The sequence below is a fragment of the Pseudophryne corroboree genome, chromosome 2 (assembly GCF_028390025.1).
Source record: "Pseudophryne corroboree isolate aPseCor3 chromosome 2, aPseCor3.hap2, whole genome shotgun sequence".
Classification (NCBI taxonomy): Eukaryota; Metazoa; Chordata; class Amphibia; order Anura; family Myobatrachidae; genus Pseudophryne; species Pseudophryne corroboree.
In genome coordinates this window covers 418,411,288-418,432,264 of record NC_086445.1, presented here as the reverse complement: position 1 = coordinate 418,432,264, position 20,977 = coordinate 418,411,288, and the positions used below count along the sequence as shown (strand labels likewise).

The 20,977-nt window shown below is 41.3% G+C and overlaps 1 protein-coding gene and 1 pseudogene across 6 annotated transcripts in view; both read left to right on the top strand.

Moving 5' to 3' along the window:
- CFAP47 (cilia and flagella associated protein 47) overlaps positions 1–20,977 on the top strand; it is a 1,065,013-nt gene that overhangs the window by 541,336 nt on the left and 502,700 nt on the right. The gene's annotated exons all lie outside the window — the stretch shown is intronic.
- Positions 19,576–19,694, top strand: LOC135051575 (5S ribosomal RNA; annotated as a pseudogene).

The following is a 20,977-nucleotide window of genomic DNA, read 5'->3' as shown; positions in this document are numbered from 1 at the left end:
ATCAGGTATATCTATATATATGGTCGAAAAGAGAAACGGGGGCGCTCAGATATCACGGTGCACTACCACTAATAAATAGTGAAGATATGAAATCAAGTGTATAAAATAAGTGACACTTCCTCTAATATAAGAGTGGCTGCAACCTTAAGCAATAAATATGTGCTTGGAAAACACATAAATAAAATTTTTAGAAAGTGAAGAAAAGGGCGCCTACTAGTGTCTAATAAAATTATAGAACTGATGTGATTGAGAACAGGAGACTACTTATCTGTCATAAATAGACTTTTGCTTCAGTCATAGGACCAGTACAGGTACATGAAAAAAGAAGAACAAAATAACATAGCGCGTACTGTTTTCACGCAATCACAATCTACAGATCATATAAACACCTGAATGCACCTGAACTTCCCTTATGGGCAGATAAGCTGTTTTAATATTTAACTTTTGTACGTTTGAAATTTTACTATTTATCTTGGATGCTTACGAAAGATCTGATGTATCCCAGTCCTAATATGGACAGATAAGCTTGTTATTCAATTTTATCTTGTACGCTCGCATTACTTCTACCTTTCATGTTTTATGTGTTTTATTAAATTTTGTGAAAAAACTTTAAAAAAAATCCCTGGCTGTGGATTTTAAATTTTTGGGACTTGCATATACCCAGAAAGTTTTTAAACACATAATTGGTCCATTTTATCTATAGATTGAAAACTATATATTTTGTACTTCTACCTTTGTTTTATGTGTGTTTTATGGTGAAAAACTTTCGATACAAAGTCCCTGGCTGTGGATTTTAAATTTATGGGATTTACCTTTACCCAGAAAGTTTTTTAACACACAATTTGTTTATATGATCTGTAGATTGTGATTGCGTGAAAACAGTACGCGCTATGTTATTTTGTTCTTCTTTTTTCATGTACCTGTACTGGTCCTATGACTGAAGCAAAAGTCTATTTATGACAGATAAGTAGTCTCCTGTTCTCAATCACATCAGTTCTATAATTTTATTAGACACTAGTAGGCGCCCTTTTCTTCACTTTCTATAAATATCTATATATATACCTGATGAAAATTACAGATTAAAATCATTGAAACGTTGTCTACTTATGCTGCAACTAGTGACTCTTTCGCCAAGCCGCCAGGAGTGCCGCACCTCCGAACTTTGCATTCAAATAACTGTGGGGGCACCCGGTGCATGAAGTCCTGTATTGGGAGAGCCGGGCACATCGAAATATATATATATATATATATAGACTTCTGGATGGAACGGCACTCAGAGGCTTTTTTTATGCAGCAAGCGTGTATTAAAATTCAATAATACATCAATTCAGTGTATTGAATTGATGTATTATTGAATTTTTAATACACGCTTGCTGCATAAAAAAAGCCTCTGAGTGCCGTTCCATCCAGAAGTCTATACCAGCGGTGAATACCGTCTTTGGATCAGGACACCGGGGTAATTGGACCGTTTATTGAGTGCCAGACCCAGCTTGATTATATATATATATATATATATATATATATATATACACACATATTATCCGGGGCAAGTGTAAGCTAAGATAGATACTGTAAATAAATATATATATATATATATATATATATATATATTTATAATACAAGCAGGATAGGTGGCACTCACAGTTTATTTATGAACAAAATACAGGAGGTTTCCTCGTTTCAATGTTTACATTTTCAAAGGAAAATGTTCCATTGAAAACTGAAATGGTGAAACGAGGAAGCCTTCTGAATTTTGTCCATAAATAAACTGTGAGTGCCACCTATTCTGCTTGTATTACATTTTCCTTTAAGGAGGGATATGGCTAAATTGCACATAAGGAGAAAAGAGTGCCACATATTTATATATTATAGATATATATAGAGCCGTATCCATCTCAAAACCCCCGCAAAAACTTGTCAGGTGGGGTTTCTGGGTACTCATAACCCCATACCCCCCCACCCCCCCACATGTGCCACTGGAGCGAGAGATAGTTTGCTAGATTGTAATATTTTCTATCCTGCTGAAAAATAATCTTTCTTATATACTATTTGCACTATACAGTACACTTTATTGTTTACAGTGCAAACCATTGTATTAAAGAAAAAAGGTTGTTATGTAGCTTCTTATTTTTCTTTGCCAGTGAACTTAACCCCCCCAACAAATGTATGTTTTCAACAGTAATAAAAAAATATATGTTATAATACTGTATATTGTATGCTGAGTTACTGTATATCACAGTTTACATTGGAAGCTGCATAAGTTGGGCCCCCAAAAAAAAGAAGAAAAAAAAAAAAAAGATTTCCAACACTTAAAAAAAACAACCAAAACTGTATTTTGTACTATTATTGTGTGCCTCGTTATATTACAGGTTACGTAGGCAACTGCAAAATTTGGGTTACTATCTTGATATTTTATTTTTGTGAATTGCAAGGTATCAGTAATAATAACATGCTGTTACCTGTTGTAATTGAATTGTATAATCAGACTGCAGTATATTCAGTGATGCATCAGTCTATGGTTCAGGATGATCACCCTAGGACTAGCAACACTGGCAGTAGTACTACCAGTAATTGTACATGTTCTGTTAGTGGAAACAAAGCTCATGTGGGAAGAAGAAAGTTTAAGCAAGGTTGTTCCAAATCACATAAATCTTGTTCAATGTCAAATAAAACATCAGCTTGTGGATATGTGACTGGGTGCTGTAATGTCATTGATGATAAATGCAATCATTCAGCTAAAAGAAGGAAAATAACAAATAGTACTAGTAGTGTGGCTGGTGTCATCAAAAAAATGACATATCCTGAACTTAAAATAAGAGCATTGAGGCCGATGAGCAAAATGAGTGTTCACAGAAGAATTCAGAGTCCAAAGCTGTCCATGAGCGGCATATGTGTGCCAGGTCACATTTTGAAACTGTGATAAATTCTGAGCTGCATCCTCCCACAATTTCTAAATCATCTGAAAATATGACGATGAGTTACATTAAGGAGGATTTGAAATAGAGGATGGACATTTAAATGTTAATCTGCAACAAGATGATGGTGATAATTGTCTGACAGTGAGACAGATGATGATGACTGTTGTATGTAAAAAAAGATGATGATGGTGTGACAGAATGGACTGTCCAAGGTCTGTTCTGACAATGTTGTAGTACAGAATTGAACCATCAGCTATTGTTCTTAAACAGGGCCAGGTGTGATGTTTTATTCTGGACCAGTCACTAGACACTAATAACAGGAAGCTGGGAGCAGCAGGAGTCCCTCTGAGGTCACAGATGACTATAAGGGGTTAAAACAGGGAGTGACTGGCTATATTCCCCCATTACCATGGGATTAATTGCATCAAGATCCCATTGTTCTCCCCTAGCACTGAGCCAGACACTGGGGCATGAGAACAGCAGCGGGGATCTCTGCATGACTCATCTCTTTTACAGACCTTCATTGAGCTCTACCAATCAGGGACGACCTTTCCCTAAAACCACCCTTTACAGGAGGGACTTTGGTAGTGGAAATTGGAACCTTTATTAAAAAGGGAATGCAAGAGATCCAGGGTGTGTGTGATTTTGGCTTTTAAAAGCTACTAGTCTTGGAGTCTCAGCTCCTGCTAGTGTGCTGAGGATTTTGCCTGGGAGCATTGTGGCTACTGGATTACAAACTTTTCTCTGGATTTGCAGACTTGTTGGCTCTGCTGTACGAACACTCCTTCAAACTCCTGTGATCCTGCACAATTATACTGCATCCGGACAAGAGCATGTGGGAAAGTGCTGGGAAGTCTGACTGTAAACTGGTGTTTATTGGGACCTGTTGTTCTGGGGTTAATTTCAAATGTGTTTATCTTATAGCTGATTTAGAGAACTTGTACTAAGTAAATCTCTAATAAATATATTGTTTTATCTTTATCTGTCTTCTGTCTGCGTGACCTGACCCAGAAGTCCCGGAGTACACTCTGAGTTTATGCTCTAAAACTCCAGGTCTACACAATGGGGATGAAGATCTCCCAAGTAAGGCAGCCACCAGTGGTCCCACCTCATGCCCATGATAAGCCCGTTGTTGTTATGCCTGGCTAAAAGACCAAAAAATCCACATATGAGGTGTGGAACTAATCCTACCCCAAAACAGACAATCATGTTAAACCATCTGCAACTGGCAAGCATACATAGTGTGCAGGACGCCGCCAGTGACTTGTGAGTGTACGTATACATCCAATACATCTAACTCAGTGCTATCACTGGGAGGAATCATAAACCCTGGGATTAGGAGTTTATTGTACTAGGGTGCTCCTAAAGATTAACTCCATCCTCACTACAAGTGAGAATCCCCCTCGGGTGATACTACACTGCACTAATGAACTAAGACTGCAAATAACTAAATTTCTCTATCGTCCTAAGTGGATGCTGGGGTTCCTGAAAGGACCATGGGGAATAGCGGCTCCGCAGGAGACAGGGCACAAAAAAGTAAAGCTTTTACCAGATCAGGTGGTGTGCACTGGCTCCTCCCCCTATGACCCTCCTCCAGACTCCAGTTAGATTTTGTGCCCGAACGAGAAGGGTGCAATCTAGGTGGCTCTCCTAAAGAGCTGCTTAGAGAAAGTTTAGCTTAGGTTTTTTACTTTACAGTGAGTCCTGCTGGCAACAGGATCACTGCAACGAGGGACTTAGGGGAGAAGTAGTGAACTCACCTGCGTGCAGAGTGGATTTGCTGCTTGGCTACTGGACACTAGCTCCAGAGGGACGATCACAGGTACAGCCTGGATGGTCACCGGAGCCGCGCCGCCGGCCCCCTTGCAGACGCTGAAGAGAGAAGAGGTCCAAAATCGGCGGCTGAAGACTCCTGAGTCTTCATAAAGGTAGCGCACAGCACTGCAGCTGTGCGCCATTTTCCTCTCAGCACACTTCACACAACAGTCACTGAGGGTGCAGAGCGCTGGGGGGGGCGCTCTGAGAGGCAAATAAAAACCTTATTAGAGGCAAAAAATACCTCACATATAGCCCACAGAGGCTATATGGAGATATTTAACCCCTGCCTAACTTCAAAAATAGCGGGAGACGAGCCCGCCGAAAAAGGGGCGGGGCCTATCTCCTCAGCACACAGCGCCATTTTCTCTCACAGAAAAGCTGGAGAGAAGGCTCCCAGGCTCTCCCCTGCACTGCACTACAGAAACAGGGTTAAAACAGAGAGGGGGGGCACTGATTTTGGCGATATTGTATATATATAAAAGATGCTATAAGGGAGAAACACTTATATAAGGTTGTCCCTATATAATTATAGCGTTTTTGGTGTGTGCTGGCAGACTCTCCCTCTGTCTCCCCAAAGGGCTAGTGGGTCCTGTCCTCTGTCAGAGCATTCCCGGTGTGTGTGCTGTGTGTCGGTACGTGTGTGTCGACATGTATGAGGACGATGTTGGTGAGGAGGCGGAGAAATTGCCTGTAATGGTGATGTCACTCTCTAGGGAGTCGACACCGGAATGGATGGCTTATTTAGAGAATTACGTGAGAACGTCAACACGCTGCAAGGTCGGTTGACGACATGAGACGGCCGACAATCTATTAGGACCGGTCCAGGCGTCTCAGAAACACCGTCAGGGGTTTTAAAAACGCCCATTTACCTCAGTCGGTCGACACAGACACAGACACGGACACTGAATACAGTGTCGACGGTGAATAAACAAACGTATTTCTCATTAGGGCCACACGTTAAGGGCAATGAAGGAGGTGTTACGTGTTTCTGATACTACAAGTACCACAAGAAAGGGTATTATGTGGGAGTGAAAAAACTACCTGTAGTTTTTCCTGAATCAGATAAAATAAAATGAAGTGTGTGAGGATGCGTAGGGTTACCCCGATAGCAAATATTGGCGTTATACCCTTTCCCGCCAGAAATTAGGGTACGTTGGGAAACACCCCTTAGGGTGATAAGGCGCTCACACGCTTATCAAGTGGCGTTACCGTCTCCAGATACGGCCGCCCTCAAGGAGCCAGCTGATAGGAAGCTGGAAAAATATCCTAAAAAGTATATACACACATACGGTGGTTATACTGCGACCAGCGATCGCCATCAGCCTGGAGATGCAGTGCTGGGTTGGCTTGGTCGGATTCCCTGACTGAAAATATTTTATTCATGTAGAGCATTTAATAGGATGCATTCTATATATATGTATGTGAGATGCACAGAGGGATATTTGCTCTCTGGCATCAAGATAAGTGCGTTGTCCATATCTCCCAGAAGATGTCAGGGACACGACAGTGGTCAGGTGATACAGATCCCATACGGCAGATGGAAGTATTGCTGTATAAAGGGAAGGAGTATTTGGGGGTCGGTCCATCGGACCTGGGGACCACAGCAACAGCTGGGAAATCCAACCTTTTTTACCCCAAGTTACATCTCAGCTAAAAAAGACACCGTCTTTTCAGCCTCAATCTTTCCTTTCCCATGAGGGCATGCAGGCAAAAGGCCAGTCATATCTGCCCAGACATAGAGGTAAGGGAAGTAGACTGCAGCAGGCAGCCCTTTCCCAGGAAAAGAAGCCCTCCACCGCGTCTGCCAAGTCCTCAGCATGACGCTGGGGCCGTGCAAGCGGACTCAAGGTGGGGGGGTAGTCTCAAGAGTCTCAGGGCGCAGTGGGATCACTCGCAAGTTGACCCCTAGATCGTACGAGTATTATCCCAGGGGTAAAGATTGGAGAGTCGAGACATCTTCTCCTCGCAGGTTCCTGAAGTCTGCTTTACCAACGGCTCCCTCCGACAGGGAGGCAGCATTGGAAACAATTCACAAGCTGTATATCCAGCAGGTGATAATCAAAGTACCCCTCCTACGACAAGGAAAAGGGTATTATTTTTCCACACTATATGGTGGTACTGAAGCCAGACGGCTTGGTGACACATAGTCTAAATCTAAAATGTTTTGAACACTTACATAAAAGGTTCAAATCGAGATAAAGTCACTCAGAGCAGTGATAGCGAACCGGAAAAAAGGGGACTATATGGTGTCCCTGGACATCAAGGATTACCTCCATGTCCAAATTTTGTCCTTCTCATCAAGGGTACCTCTGGTTCGTGGTACAGAACTGTCAATATCAGTTTCAGACGATGCCGTTTGAATTATCCACGGCACCCCGGGCCTTTTTACCAAGGTAATGGCCGAAAAGATGTTTCTTCAAAGAAAAAAGGCATCTAAATTATCCCTTACTTGCACGACCTAAAAAGGGCAAGTTCCAGAGAACAGTTGGAGGTCGGAAGAGCACTATCTAAAGTAGTTCTTCGACGGCACGACTGGATTCTAAATATTCCAAGAATCGCAGCTGTTTTCCGACGATACGTCTGCTGTTCCTAGGGATGATTCTGGACACGGTTCAGAAAAAGGTTTTTCTTCCCGAGGAAAAAGCCAAGGAGTTATCCGACCTGTCAGGAACCTCCTAAAACCAGGAAAGGTGTCTGTACATCAATGCACAAGAGTCCTGGGAAAAATGGTGGCTTTTTACGAAGCAATTCCATTCGGCAGATTCCATGCAAGAATTTTCCAAAGGGATCTGTTGGACAAATGGTCAGGGTCGCATCCTCAGATGCACCTGCGAATAACCCTGTCGCCAAGGACAAGGGTATATCTTCTGTGGTGGTTGCAAAAGGCTCATCTATTGGAGGGCCGCAGATTCGGCATACAGGATTTGATCCTGGTGACCACGGACGCCAGCCTGAGAGGCTGGGGAGCAGTCACACAAGGAAGAAACTTCCAGGGGGTATGGACGAACCTGAAAAAGTCTCTTCACATAAACATTCTGGTACTAAGAGCAATCTAAAATGCTCTAAGCCAGGCGGAACCACTCCTGCAAGGAAAACCGGTGTTGATTCAGTCGGACAACATCACGGCGGTCGCCCATGTAAACAGACAGGGCGGCACAAGAAGCAGGAGTGCAATGGCAGAAGCTGCCAAGATTCTTCGCTGGGCGGAGAATCACGTAATAGCACTGTCAGCAGTGTTCTTCCCGGGCGTGGACAACTGGGAAGCAGACTTCCTCAGCAGACACGATATTCACCCGGGAGAGTGGGGTCTTCATCCAGAAGTCTTCCACATGCTAATAAACTGTTGGGAAAGACCAATGGTAGACATGATGGCGTCTCGCCTCAACAAGAAACTGGACAAGTATTGCGCCAGGTCAAGAGATCCACAGGCAATAGCTGTGGACGCACTGGTAACACCTTGGGTGTACAAATCAGTATATGTGTTTCCTCCTCTGCCTCTCATACCAAAGGTATTGAAGATTATACGGTGAAGAGGAGTAAGAACAATACTAGTGGCTCCGGATTGGCCAAGAAGGACTTGGTACCCGGAACTTCAAGAGTTGGTCACGGACGACCCGTGCCCTCTACTTCTGAGAAGGGACCTGCTACAACAGGGTCCCTGTCTCTTTCAAGACTTACCGCGGCTGCGTTTGACGGCATGGCGGTTGAACGCCAGATCCTAAAAGGGAAAGGCATTCCAGAAGAAGTCATTCCTACCTTGATTAAGGCAAGGAAGGAAGTCACCGCGAAACATTATCACCGCATTTGGCGAAAATATGTCGCGTGGTGCGAGGATCGGAGTGTTCCGACGGAGGAATTTCAACTGGGTCGTTTCCTACATTTCCTACAATCAGGATTGTCTATGGGTCTCAAATTGAGATCTATTAAGGTTCAAATTTCGGCCCTGTCAATATTCTTCCAAAAAGAATTGGCCTCAGTTCCTGAGGTACAGACTTTTGTTAAAGGAGTACTGCATATACAGCCTCCTGTGTTGCCTCCGGTGGCACCGTGGGATCTAAATGTAGTTTTAGATTTCCTCAAATCCCATTGGTTTGAACCATTGAAAAAGGTGGATTTTAAATATCTCACATGGAAAGTGACTATGTTACTGGCCCTGGCTTCCGCCAGGAGAGTATCTGAATTGGCGGCTTTATCTTATAAAAGCCCTTATCTAATCTTCCATTCGGATAGGGCAGAACTGAGGACTCGTCCGCATTTTCTCCCTAAGGTGGTATCAGCGTTTCACCTGAACCAACCTATTGTGGTGCCTGCGGCCACTGGCGACTTGGAGGACTCCAAGTTGTTGGACGTTGTCAGAGCCTTAAAAATATACATTTCAAGGACGGCTGAAGTCAGAAAATCTGACTCGCTGTTGATACTATATGCACCCAACAAGTTGGGTGCCCCTGCTTCTAAGCAGACGATTGCTCGTTGGATTTGTAACACAATTCAACTTGCTCATTCTGTGGCAGGCCTGCCACAGCCTAAATCTGTTAAGGCCCATTCCACAAGGAAGGTGGGCTCATCTTGGGCGGCTGCCCGAGGGGTCTCGGCATTACAATTCTGCCGAGCAGCTACGTGGTCGGGGGAAAACACGTTTGTAAAATTCTACAAATTTGATACCCTGGCAAAAGAGGACTTGGAATTCTCTCATTCGGTGCTGCAGAGTCATCCGCACTCTCCCGCCCGTTTGGGAGCTTTGGTATAATCCCCATGGTCCTTTCAGGAACCCCAGCATCCACTTAGGACGATAGAGAAAATAAGAATTTACTTACCGATAATTCTATTTCTCGGAGTCCGTAGTGGATGCTGGGCGCCCATCCCAAGTGCGGATTATCTGCAATACTGTACATAGTTATTGTTAACAAATTCGGGTTATATTGTTAAGGAGCCATCTTTAAGAGGCTCTTTCTGTTATCATACTGTTAACTGGGTTTAGATCACAAGTTGTACGGTGTGATTGGTGTGGCTGGTATGAGTCTTACCCGGGATTCAAATTGCCTCCCTTATTGTGTACGCTCGTCCGGGCACAGTACCTAACTGGAGTCTGGAGGAGGGTCATAGGGGGAGGAGCCAGTGCACACCACCTGATCTGGTAAAAGCTTTACTTTTTTGTGCCCTGTCTCCTGCGGAGCCGCTATTCCCCATGGTCCTTTCAGGAACCCCAGCATCCACTACGGACTCCGAGAAATAGAATTATCGGTAAGTAAATTCTTATTTTTGCTACATATGATTTTTTTTTTTTTGGGGGGGGTTCACAAAATTTCTAAAGTTTTATTTCGAGGATATTCTGTAATCAGTCTTTTCTCCAAATATATTAAATTGTTGGCTGCTGTTGTGCCAGTTATAACATATCATGTGTTAACTGTATTATTGTCATCAGCATACATTGCACTCACCACAACTGTAATCACCTTCCCTTATCCCCCTTCAATCTTTTCTTTCTGTTTCTTCTTCTTTCTTCTTCCCCCTCTTTTATTTCTGAACTACCCTTGAGCAGCGCTGTATATCTACCATACTCACATATACTGGAGGAAGGACACCTCCGCATACAGCAGTGCCAATTTCTTTCTTTTCCTCTCTCTTTTCCATTCCACTCTTAACACTTTGGTAAAGCGCAGTCTCATTCACCATTTTCACGTAACCACTGTTCTTCTGTAGCATGTGTCAATGTATTCTTAGATCTTTTCTAATGACTTGGTGCCAATAAGATTTCAGGGATTTCTGTTTTTCTTTAAAAAACAGAAGCTTTTGGGGGGAAGACAGACTCTTACAATATTATCTTGTTTAGAAATATGATAATTTTTGTTTATATCTCTTATATTTCTGTGGCAAGAGTTGTATTTGTACACAAGGGATACTCTTTTGTTTGTGACATCATCCTCCAAAAGGTTGATATTAAGCTCTCTTAGTTTTTAATAAGCTGGACCTGTCTGTATTGATAACTTCTTCTAATGCCCTCTTCAAAATGTGTTTCATATAGCCTCTTATTTTGAATCATCATACTATTTGCTTATTCTGAAAATACCTCCAGAAAAGAGCAATTCCTCTGTAAGCGCTTTAATTGGCCATTGGGGATGTTGATCTTCCAGTGTTGATAGGGTGCACTATCAAAGTGTAAATATGACTGTGTGCTAACAGTTTTAATGTAATTGGAGGTATTAATAACAGAACCATTAGCCTCCAGGGTCACATCCAGGAAATCTATGTGATTTCAATTGTATGTGAAGGTGAAAGAGAGATTGAAGGTATTGAAATTAAGTGGAAACAAAGTTATGCAGAAGAAAAATCCTCATCCCAAATAATAAATAGATTGTCTGTGTATTGGCCATAGATAACCTGATGCATATGAAAGTCTCCTCTCCAAACATGGTTATTGAACTCACTCAAATAGAGGTTCACATAACTGGGCACGATCCTGGTTCCCATGGCTATTCCCATGACTTGTAAATAATAAGAGCCCAAGAAAATAAAATTGTCGTGAGAAAGTCTAAAGAACATGCTTTCAAGTAGAAAGGACTTTGTGAGGTTCACATCATGGGTAAACATGAAGAAATATGTTCCACACCCAACCTGTGCAGGATATGGGTGTACAATGATTTAACATCCAAAGATAGGAAGGCTTATGAGTCCTTCCATTCGATTGACTGTAGAAGCCATAGGAGATGAGTTTTATCCCTAAGATAGGACCTCAACACAGGCACATAAGCCTGTAGAAAAAAAAAATCCAGAAACAGTAGTAGGAATGATTGAAAGTGAGTCAATGGCCAAAATGATAGGAATCCCAGGTGGTGAGGTGAGGGATTTGTGAAATCTTAGTAAGATGATAGTATACCAGAATAGAGGGAAAGGGGGTAAATAGGAATTGCTTAGTATCTTTGGATATGACCCCCTTGGCCAATGCAGTGGTCCAGTAATGTTACCTTCTATGATGAAATGCCTTAAGCTTATTACCCCATTTGGACTCTCTGGACACTTTGGACCTTTTATTTGATACATCTGGTCTTGCACATTGGATTCATCCAGCTTCACTAATGTTCCCCACCACCACTCATCTACTTAAAACACTCCTTTGCTAATACCTTAACGATGGGCTTCCAAGCTTCTTCACAAGTTGTTAATATTGCCTTGGTATTATCCTGACTAATTAACATTGAGAATATTTATTATTGTTTGGGTGATCATAGACATTATTACTATTAATTATTCTCATTTGTTTTTTTATTGTTGGTCTGATTTGATTTGGTTTATATTCATGTAAATTAATATATATATTTCGCTGTTCAATTGTTTTTGTTTATTTATTCTGCATAAGGAACCTTAGGCAGAAATCAGAGATTGTTCTTTTGGTTTGTTGATACACTATGAGATTTACAGACTTCTGCACTAGTAGATATGCTTGAAATTGATTTTAAGTTGTTTGAAAATGTGGTCACAATTTGTTTCATTTAGATTCAGCTTAAACATATATGAAGTTTGACAAGGTGAATAGGTTTGATCAGTTCTACCATGGTTAAGCTTAATGGCTACTTTTTATGGTCTTTACATGTGAACATTGAACTTCTAACCTTAACATTGTATGCTGTTGAACTCCCTGTTTAAATTATAAATATTTTTTTTATAACAGTATGAATGATAAGAACTGCACACTGTAGCAGTGAACTCAAGTTTGAGGTTTGCCATAAATGGTCAGGGGTGCTGTGGCCACTGAGCAGATTCAGCTGAACAATGGTACTGCAAACAAGTTTAAGGCCCTTGAACTGGCAATATTATTTGAACATCTCTATGTGCTAGTACCTGTGAAGATGTGTTGCCCATCTTTTGTATAAACGATGGGCCTAATTCATACTGGATCGCTGCAGTGGCAGCCATCGCAATCTGAATCCCCATGTGGAGTGCGCTCGCACAGCGGGTGCTCTGCGCGTGTGCACCCTGGGAGCTCAGTGAGATGCGAACAGCATCTCTGGGCTGCGATCGCCTCTGTTTGATTGACAGACAGAGATGGTTGTGGGGATGGGAGGGGGCGTGCCAACTGGCACCATTGGCGGGGCACGGTTCGGACATCAGAGGTGTGTCTGGACCATTGCGGGTCAGGCCGTGATGGCTGTGTGATGTCACACGCAGCCGCTGAGACCCAGGACGCAGAAAATAGCGGCCTGCCAGCGAGCAGGAGCTGCGCTGGCAGGGAGCTACTCAGTTGGTGCAAAAGCATCATCACTGTGCGATGCTTTTGCACCCTTGTGGTGTGGGGGGGGGGGGTAGGGCCTGACATGCAGCGCAGACTAGCCCTATGCTGGGCGTCCCCCCGCATGTCAGAGAAACTGATCGTAGATGTGCTAAATTTAGCACATCTAAGATCAGCTCTGAATTGCCCCCTATGTTCCTTTCCTATACTAAATGAGCCCTATAAGAGGCTTGCAAGAATGCATGGGTCACTCACTTTCTGAGAATTTACTCATATACAGTAGTAAGAGCAAGATTCTCTGGCAACAGCACATGCACAACTTGTTGGAAACTTCATATGCTCTTGGATGCCCACTCTCTGATGCTATAAAGTAGAAGCAGGTCTAGCATTCAGTGGTAAATCCTATATTTACTAATGATCAGGTTTTAAACCTGATAATTAGAATTTCCTATTGATATTATTTGCGGCAATAAGAAATATTCACAGGAATGTGCTAACAATCACAGGCAGGGAGAGAGGCTACAAAAGGAGCCCGTGCTTGCAATGTGAACAGAAGTGAAATGATTGCAAAAGCAGTAATTTCCCTTCTATATCATGAGCTGGGGCTGGGGATCCCTCCATAGGAGATCAGTATAATATCCCTGCTGCTGGGATCCCGGCGGTTAGGAGGCCAATGCCAGGATCCCAACAGCGGGATATTGGCGGCATGCACAGCATGTCCCCTCGCGGGCTCACTGCACTCGCCATGCTTTGGGCATGGTGGTGACCTTTGGTCACCCCAGGGTTATATTCCCCCTCGGGTGGTGGCGTGGACCATCACCCAAGTGGGGATTGCCGATATTTCACTGGGTGTCAGAATTCCGGCATCAGTATCCTGACAGCCGGGATTGCGACACCCGGTAAATTGACTGCCTCCCCTCCATAGTACATCTGGGGAATGCTTTATATTAATGAGAACCCATTAAAATACACAAGAAAGGGAAAAAAAATATTAAGGTTTGTTGGCGCTGTGTAGGCGGGTGCAGATACGCCTTTGTAGATCAGCAGCCACCTGGCGAAGAGGTAACCAGCCTCTTCTGTAATGCAAATGCTAGTATATAGATTCTACCAGGTAGGTACTCAAAACCATTAAAATGTCTGTTTTGGGGAATATCACACATATTTAATGATATATAATAATTATACTGCAAATGCAAGATTTCTGGAAGGGGATTTCCAAAATTTTGATTTTAAAGCAATCATCGCCAACCCATGAAGGATGCACAATTAGCATTTTAAAGTCTATAGCCTCACCTAAACAAAGTGCAGTTTATGTAATACAGTAGTTCAGACATATACAGGCCCAATGATCACAGCATGCCACTCACCAGATTCTCTCTCTGGTGTGATGATTGAGCACTCAGATCCACAGACACACACACACACACACACACACACACACACACACACACACACACACACACACACACACACACACACACACACACACTGTGCAGCAGTTACATTTTGCCCTTTATACTGCAGGTAGTGGCTGCTGCCAGCTGGGAACCCCCCTGCATTTGCCTATGCAATAATGAGTTACAGTATATATAGGGTCCGTGATTGCTCCTCTTTTGATACACTCTAGTGACCCCAACTTGTGTTTGACTGCCGCAACTGCTCTACTCCTCTTGCTGATAACAGTATTCTGATGATGGCTGTGCTCTTGTCAATGATTTATATAATTGCCTTTTGAACTGCCTATTTGACCTTTGGAATGAACTTGACCCAGATGTCTGCCTCACTCCTTGCCTATTATCATGATAGTTTTCTGCTAGTGTGCCAAACTCAAGACTGTCTAGATCCTGCTATACAGTATTAAAGTTTATATCTGCGTCATGTAACAGTACCCTATGAGTAACCTGTTATATTTCAAAAACTGTTTTAATCTTTTGAAGCAGAACGAAGGTGAAAAAAGTCTGTTATGTACTTGTGAATAATGATTCTGAACCTAACTACGTTAGACAGACTCAAAGTATAAAACAAAGTATAAAAACACAATTGTATGATTCTTGTTTTATGCTATGTACCTGCTTGTCCTTGCAAGGCTATATCAGGTTATCAAGATTACAATCCTCAAATAGTAGCAAAAAGAAAGTATGACCAGAATGACCGACAGAAAAGATGTAAAGGAAGATTGTTTTCATAAGTTCTTTAAATAAGGTTAAAGTACAAACAACCTTAGATCAGCTAGCTATGATTGGAATATATACATCACTTTCAAGATAATCTAAAAATAAAGAACAACACATCAATAAACCCTGGCCTTCAATCTCCCTGTCTGAGTTCTTGACTGTAGATCAGACTGTCATTTGCTCCCCATATTCAATCTGTATCCAAATCATGTTACAAACATCAAAAAAAATTAAAGGATTACACACATACAGTTTCTAAAAAAATGCAAAAACATTAAGATATGCACTTATTATCTCCTACATTGGTTATTGCAATAGTTTTTTTACTGGTTTTTCCCAAAACAGAATTTTACCACTATTATCTACATCTGAATGCAGCAGCCAGACTGATCTTTCTCAGAAATCGTTTTTTCTTCTGTTGCTCTGCTCTGTCTTTGCTTATACATTGTTTGCTTATATTCCCTCTCTCTTACATATGCATTTGTATGTGAACTGTGTCTAATAACGCTTTCAGACATATGCCTCTCTGCAAATACATGGCTTTGGCCTGGGTTTTGCAACTTGGGTCTTTGTTCTGAGACCACCTTTCACACTACCCAATGCTGTCCTTTGTGATTTTACTGTAAGTGCATTCCTATGCACATTTTAGCATAATTAACGCTGGTATGTACCCAATAACTGTCAGGGTGTATCGCATCACCGATGTGATGCATTGTATATCCTGCCCTTACAATTATAATAATTACAAACCCCAGAAATTGGTCTTTCAAGATCTAAAGTTTAAAAAATACAAGTCTCACATCAAACAAGTGTTTGATACTCTTGCAGGTTAAGTTTTGTTCCTGACATGAGTACAGTATAAACTATGTAGGTTTTTTTTGTAACTAGAGTGCTGACTTCAACAATAGTTTTGCAATCCACTTGACTTAAGGTCAAATACTAACATGCCTGAATTCATTAAAGCTTTCTTATCTCTGCTGTATTCATTTTTAAGTAAACTGAGTATTAAGGGGCTATTAAGAAGGCATCATTCCACATTACCAATGCACATTCCATACACACTGAGGGGCAGATGTATTAACCTGGAGAAGGCATAAGGAAGTGATAAACCAGTGATATGTGCAAGGTGATAAAGGCACCAGCCAATCAGATCCAATATGTAAATTAACAGTTAGGAGCTGATTGGCTGGTGCCTTTATCACCTTGCACATATCACTGGTTTATCACTTCCTTATGCCTTCTCCAGGTTAATACATCTGCCCCTGAGTTTGTTACAAAATAGATTGCATATCATGGATATGGTGTGTTCTAATTAACTGTGTCCATCATCCAAAATCCGTCTATTTGTTTTGTTATTGTATATAGAGTATCTTTTTTTAAAATAAAAGTCAGTGATTCCTGTTTAAGTATCAGAGTTGCTTATCTCCCATGCTTTTTTGTGCTCAGTTCTTAGATTACACCTATGGAATAGCCTATAAGATCATGATGTCATAGTTGAAAAATTTCAATTATTATTCTATGATGAGAAATCTGCTATATTTTGAAGAGTACTCCTTTGCTATATTTTGAAGAGTACTCCTAAGTATATTTTATTCTTTATTATGGTGCAGAATTTCTCCAATTTTTATGAAAAATATGGCTTCAAGTGTCCCATGTGAATTATCCCACTCCTTTTTGTTCTGTCCAACACAGAGCAGAAATAATTATCATACAGTATGATATTATCAACTTTGTGAAATGCAGAATATGAAAGTACACACACAGTGCAGGCTGACCATTCTGTGTGGAATGGCAAACCAAATGTTGTTCTTAAAGAATGTATTACCACATCTTTGCACCTTAGCAGAATGGCCTCTCATACACTGCCCATTTGTTTTGTAATTGTGTACGAATTTACAAAGTCTCAGTTTACATCAACACTGCAGGGTGCCTGGAATGCACCCTGCAACCTGTCGAGCCATCCAGAGTGTCCTTAGAACTCCTTTTGTTCCTGGTCCACTTTAACAGTCTTCAATTTATTCAGATCCTTTTATATACAGGTTGAGTATCCCATATCCAAATATTCCGAAATATGGAATATTCCGAAATACGGACTTTTTTGAGTGAGAGTGAGATAGTGAAACCTTTGTTTTTTGATGACTCAATGTACACAAACTTTGTTTAATACACAAAGTTATTAAAAATATTGTATTAAATGACCTTCAGGCTGTGTGTATAAGGTGTATATGAAACATAAATGAATTGTGTGAATGTACACACACTTTGTTTAATGTACGAAGTTATAAAAAATATTGGCTAAAATGACCTTCAGGCTGTGTGTATAAGGTGTATATGTAACATAAATGCATTCTGTGCTTACATTTAGGCCCCATCACCATGATATCTCATTATGGTTTGCAGTTATTCCAAAATACGGAAAAATCCAATATCCAAAATACCTCTGGTCCCAAGCATTTTGGATAAGGGATACTCAACCTGTATTAATAGCTTTGTCTGTTCTAAGAGTTTGAGTAGCTTATAGTCATTTACAGTATGTTATCCTCAAATTATCAGGTGCTAATAATTAGACGTGGCCAGCAGAAAATGCAACAGAGGCAGACCTGGATAGACGCATATGTGCTTGGGCACGCAGGCTGGTTTGCAGGTGCTGATGATGTTGATAATGATGACAATTGGCATACATTTCTGATTAACTGATTGCATCTGGGCCCATCTCACTAATAGTTTATAAACACTTGTGTGGCTGCTATATCATATGAAGTTGCAGCCATCCATTCACATACTTAATTGCTATTAGATTGGCATAACAGTAGTTAGGAATAGGCCCATGATTTTTAATGGAGAAGATAATGGATGTTTGTATTAATTCAATTTAAGTTTAACTTTTCTGTTGCATTTGTACCTGAACAGTATTTAATTATTGTAGGGTGCAAAACTGGGACAATGCTAAAAGCACTCTTCTTTACATGTTGTTTTAGAACTGCAGAACATTTTTACAGTGACATGTTTAACTACTTATTTTCTAGTTACAGATGTTTCCGCACAGACCCTTTGCACCACATGATGTGAGACACCTGGTGCAAATTACATGCTGTGCACTTGTTCCTCAATTTGCTACTTTTTCCTCAATTTTACATTGTACAGATGTGTGCTCATACATCTAGCCTCAATACACCATGCATTGCGAGATGCCTGGTGGGAGGGAGCCATGTAACTCTGCTTATGCCAAGAATAATTTTTGTGTCTTAGTCACAATGCTATGTGACTAGAACGTACAAGGCGACTGTGCTGATTCATTTGATATGTGACATTTGTATATCTGTGTGTCTCTCAGCCTATGTCTATGTCCAGTCTCAGTTTATGTCTATGTCCATGAAGCTGGCGTAGAAAAAAGCTATGTCTGCTGCATCGTAGCATTTTGTATAGAGGTTCTGTCTCAGTCACACTGAGTGTCACATATCAGATTCATCAACAGTCTACTTGTGCATCCTAGCTGATTTGCATTTGGACTTATGGACTCTACACACTGGCTGACGTGCCCGACGGTCGATATGGCTGACGGCCAACCCAGCAGCGCGCGGGGGGGAGGGTAATGGGGGGAATGAAGTTTCTTCACTCCCTGACGTCACCCGGCCCCATAGCCCTGTACTGTATGCTAAAATGGACGATATTGTCCATATTGGCTTGCAGGTATAAATGAGCCAGCAAGGTGATAAAGGCACCAGCCAATCAGATCCAATATGTAAATTAACAGTTAGGAGCTGATTGGCTGGTGCCTTTATCACCTTTTGTGACTAGTGGTGCTGAACAGTGCACGGTTCAGCCCACTCACCTCCTGGTATCGTATATTTGACAAAAAATATTTTATCTTTAAATTGTTTAATTTTTTTGTTTAATCTGCTACCTATTATCCACAATGTAAAGAAATTGAACGCTCCTTTGATGTCTCTTTTCTCTCACATACCGTAATTAGTGAGATAGAATTTCATACTAATACGTGTGTTTTGAGATATCTCAAATAGCTGGCTTCGGCCTTCTTTTGCAATATTCTAGGGGCATCGCCAAATAGCGAAAATTTCTTGCCCACTACTATTAGGATTAGGAATATGTAATTGGATCATGCACTATCATAAGAAACCATAAGAAACCTTAAGATATCTGTGTAATTTCACACCATTATTCAATAGGCCCAGATAACCCGCCTCTCTCATCCACTGTCCGCTATATTAAATTATATGACAGTGGACAGCAGAAGACGGGCTCTGAACCTATAATTTTCCTATATCTTACTTTTTCAGTACTCTCTCATCCTGACGCCAGTTATATAACTCCCCTGCAATGCTAAAAGTAACAGAGAAACTGTGCGCAATAATGGACAGCAGAAGTACTCTATCTGGTATATGCCAATAACCATACACTCTCTCATTCACAATCTATGGGATATTACTGCCACATCTCACTGGCTACGCCCAATCTCGCCTGATCTTGGAAGCTAAGCAGTGAATAGCCTGATTAGTACCTGGATAGGAGACTTCCAGGGAATATTAGGTGCAGTAACAAACACCTCTGTATTCATGTGAAAAGCAGAAGTATTGGAGCAACCTTTGACCATTACCTTTTTCATATCTAATTTTCCTTCTTCTCATGAAATTCTCTTCTTGATCATATACTCGTCTAGAGCCCTTTCGCATATTGCAATTATTGAATAAAAAAATTTTGAAATAGCAGATTAATCATTACCAGGACATACCATTATAAATAGGCATTGGAAGAATTTTCTGGTATGCTGAAATTAAATTCTCAATATTTTCATCTTAGGTGTCACTGTCACCTTAAATAGCAATATTACTTGGAGAACTGCTACTCCTAAATTATTAATTTGCAAGTGAGAATCATTATTTTTTCTCCCTAAATACTATATATTATATGTGTGTTCAATTGTGTACCATAATTTTATCATACTATAATTAAAAGTTAAGTTTTAGTTTTTCAAGCGTGCCCCAACACAGAGTCTCTCTTTTTTCTTTGTAACTTTGATATGTACTATTGACTCTGGGTGCACCACCAACAACAGTAATTCCTTAAAGACCTATACAGGCATTTCGTATGTATATGCACTGTTGGTTCATAAGGGACAAATTTCATAAGAGCCCATTACAAAGAAAAAATTTTTAGGGTCCTGTGCGGCACCAAACCGACCTTTTCCTGATAAATGAGCCAGCACCAACGATGAGCGACCAGGGGGCTGCGCATTGTTCATTGTTGGTGCCTACACACTTAAAGATATGAACAATTTCTAGTTCATTACCGAATGAGATTGTTCATATCGGCCGCACACGTTGGCCAGTGTGTAGGGCCCTTAAGTCACATTTTTGGGCAGAAAAGATGTGAAACAGATGTTTGGTGCAAGCAACTTCTAATGCAACTTCAGGAACAATGTCATTCACATACTGTATAGGGCCTGATTCAGAGGTGGATGCAATGGCAGATATTGGACAGAAGTGCTAATGTGTTATGGGCACATGTTATATCTGCCACACCTGCAGTGCACATGATTTTGCCCAGCTGCTAACAAATTTGCTGCTGCGATCAACTCTGAATTACCCCCTTTGTCTGCATGTGTGTCTGAGCTGCAATGTGCATGTGTCTCGATGGTTGCCGATTGAGGACACAAAACAAATTTGGTTGCAGTGAGAGGCAATTTCAGTAGGCATTCCAGGTAACAGGGGGTGTTATAAACCAGGCATGGGCATATTGTAGGTGTGTCACAGCTTTTGGTGCAATTGCACTGGCATGGTGGCCATGTTTCGACAGACGTGCTGTGCCTCTATAGAGTTTATGCA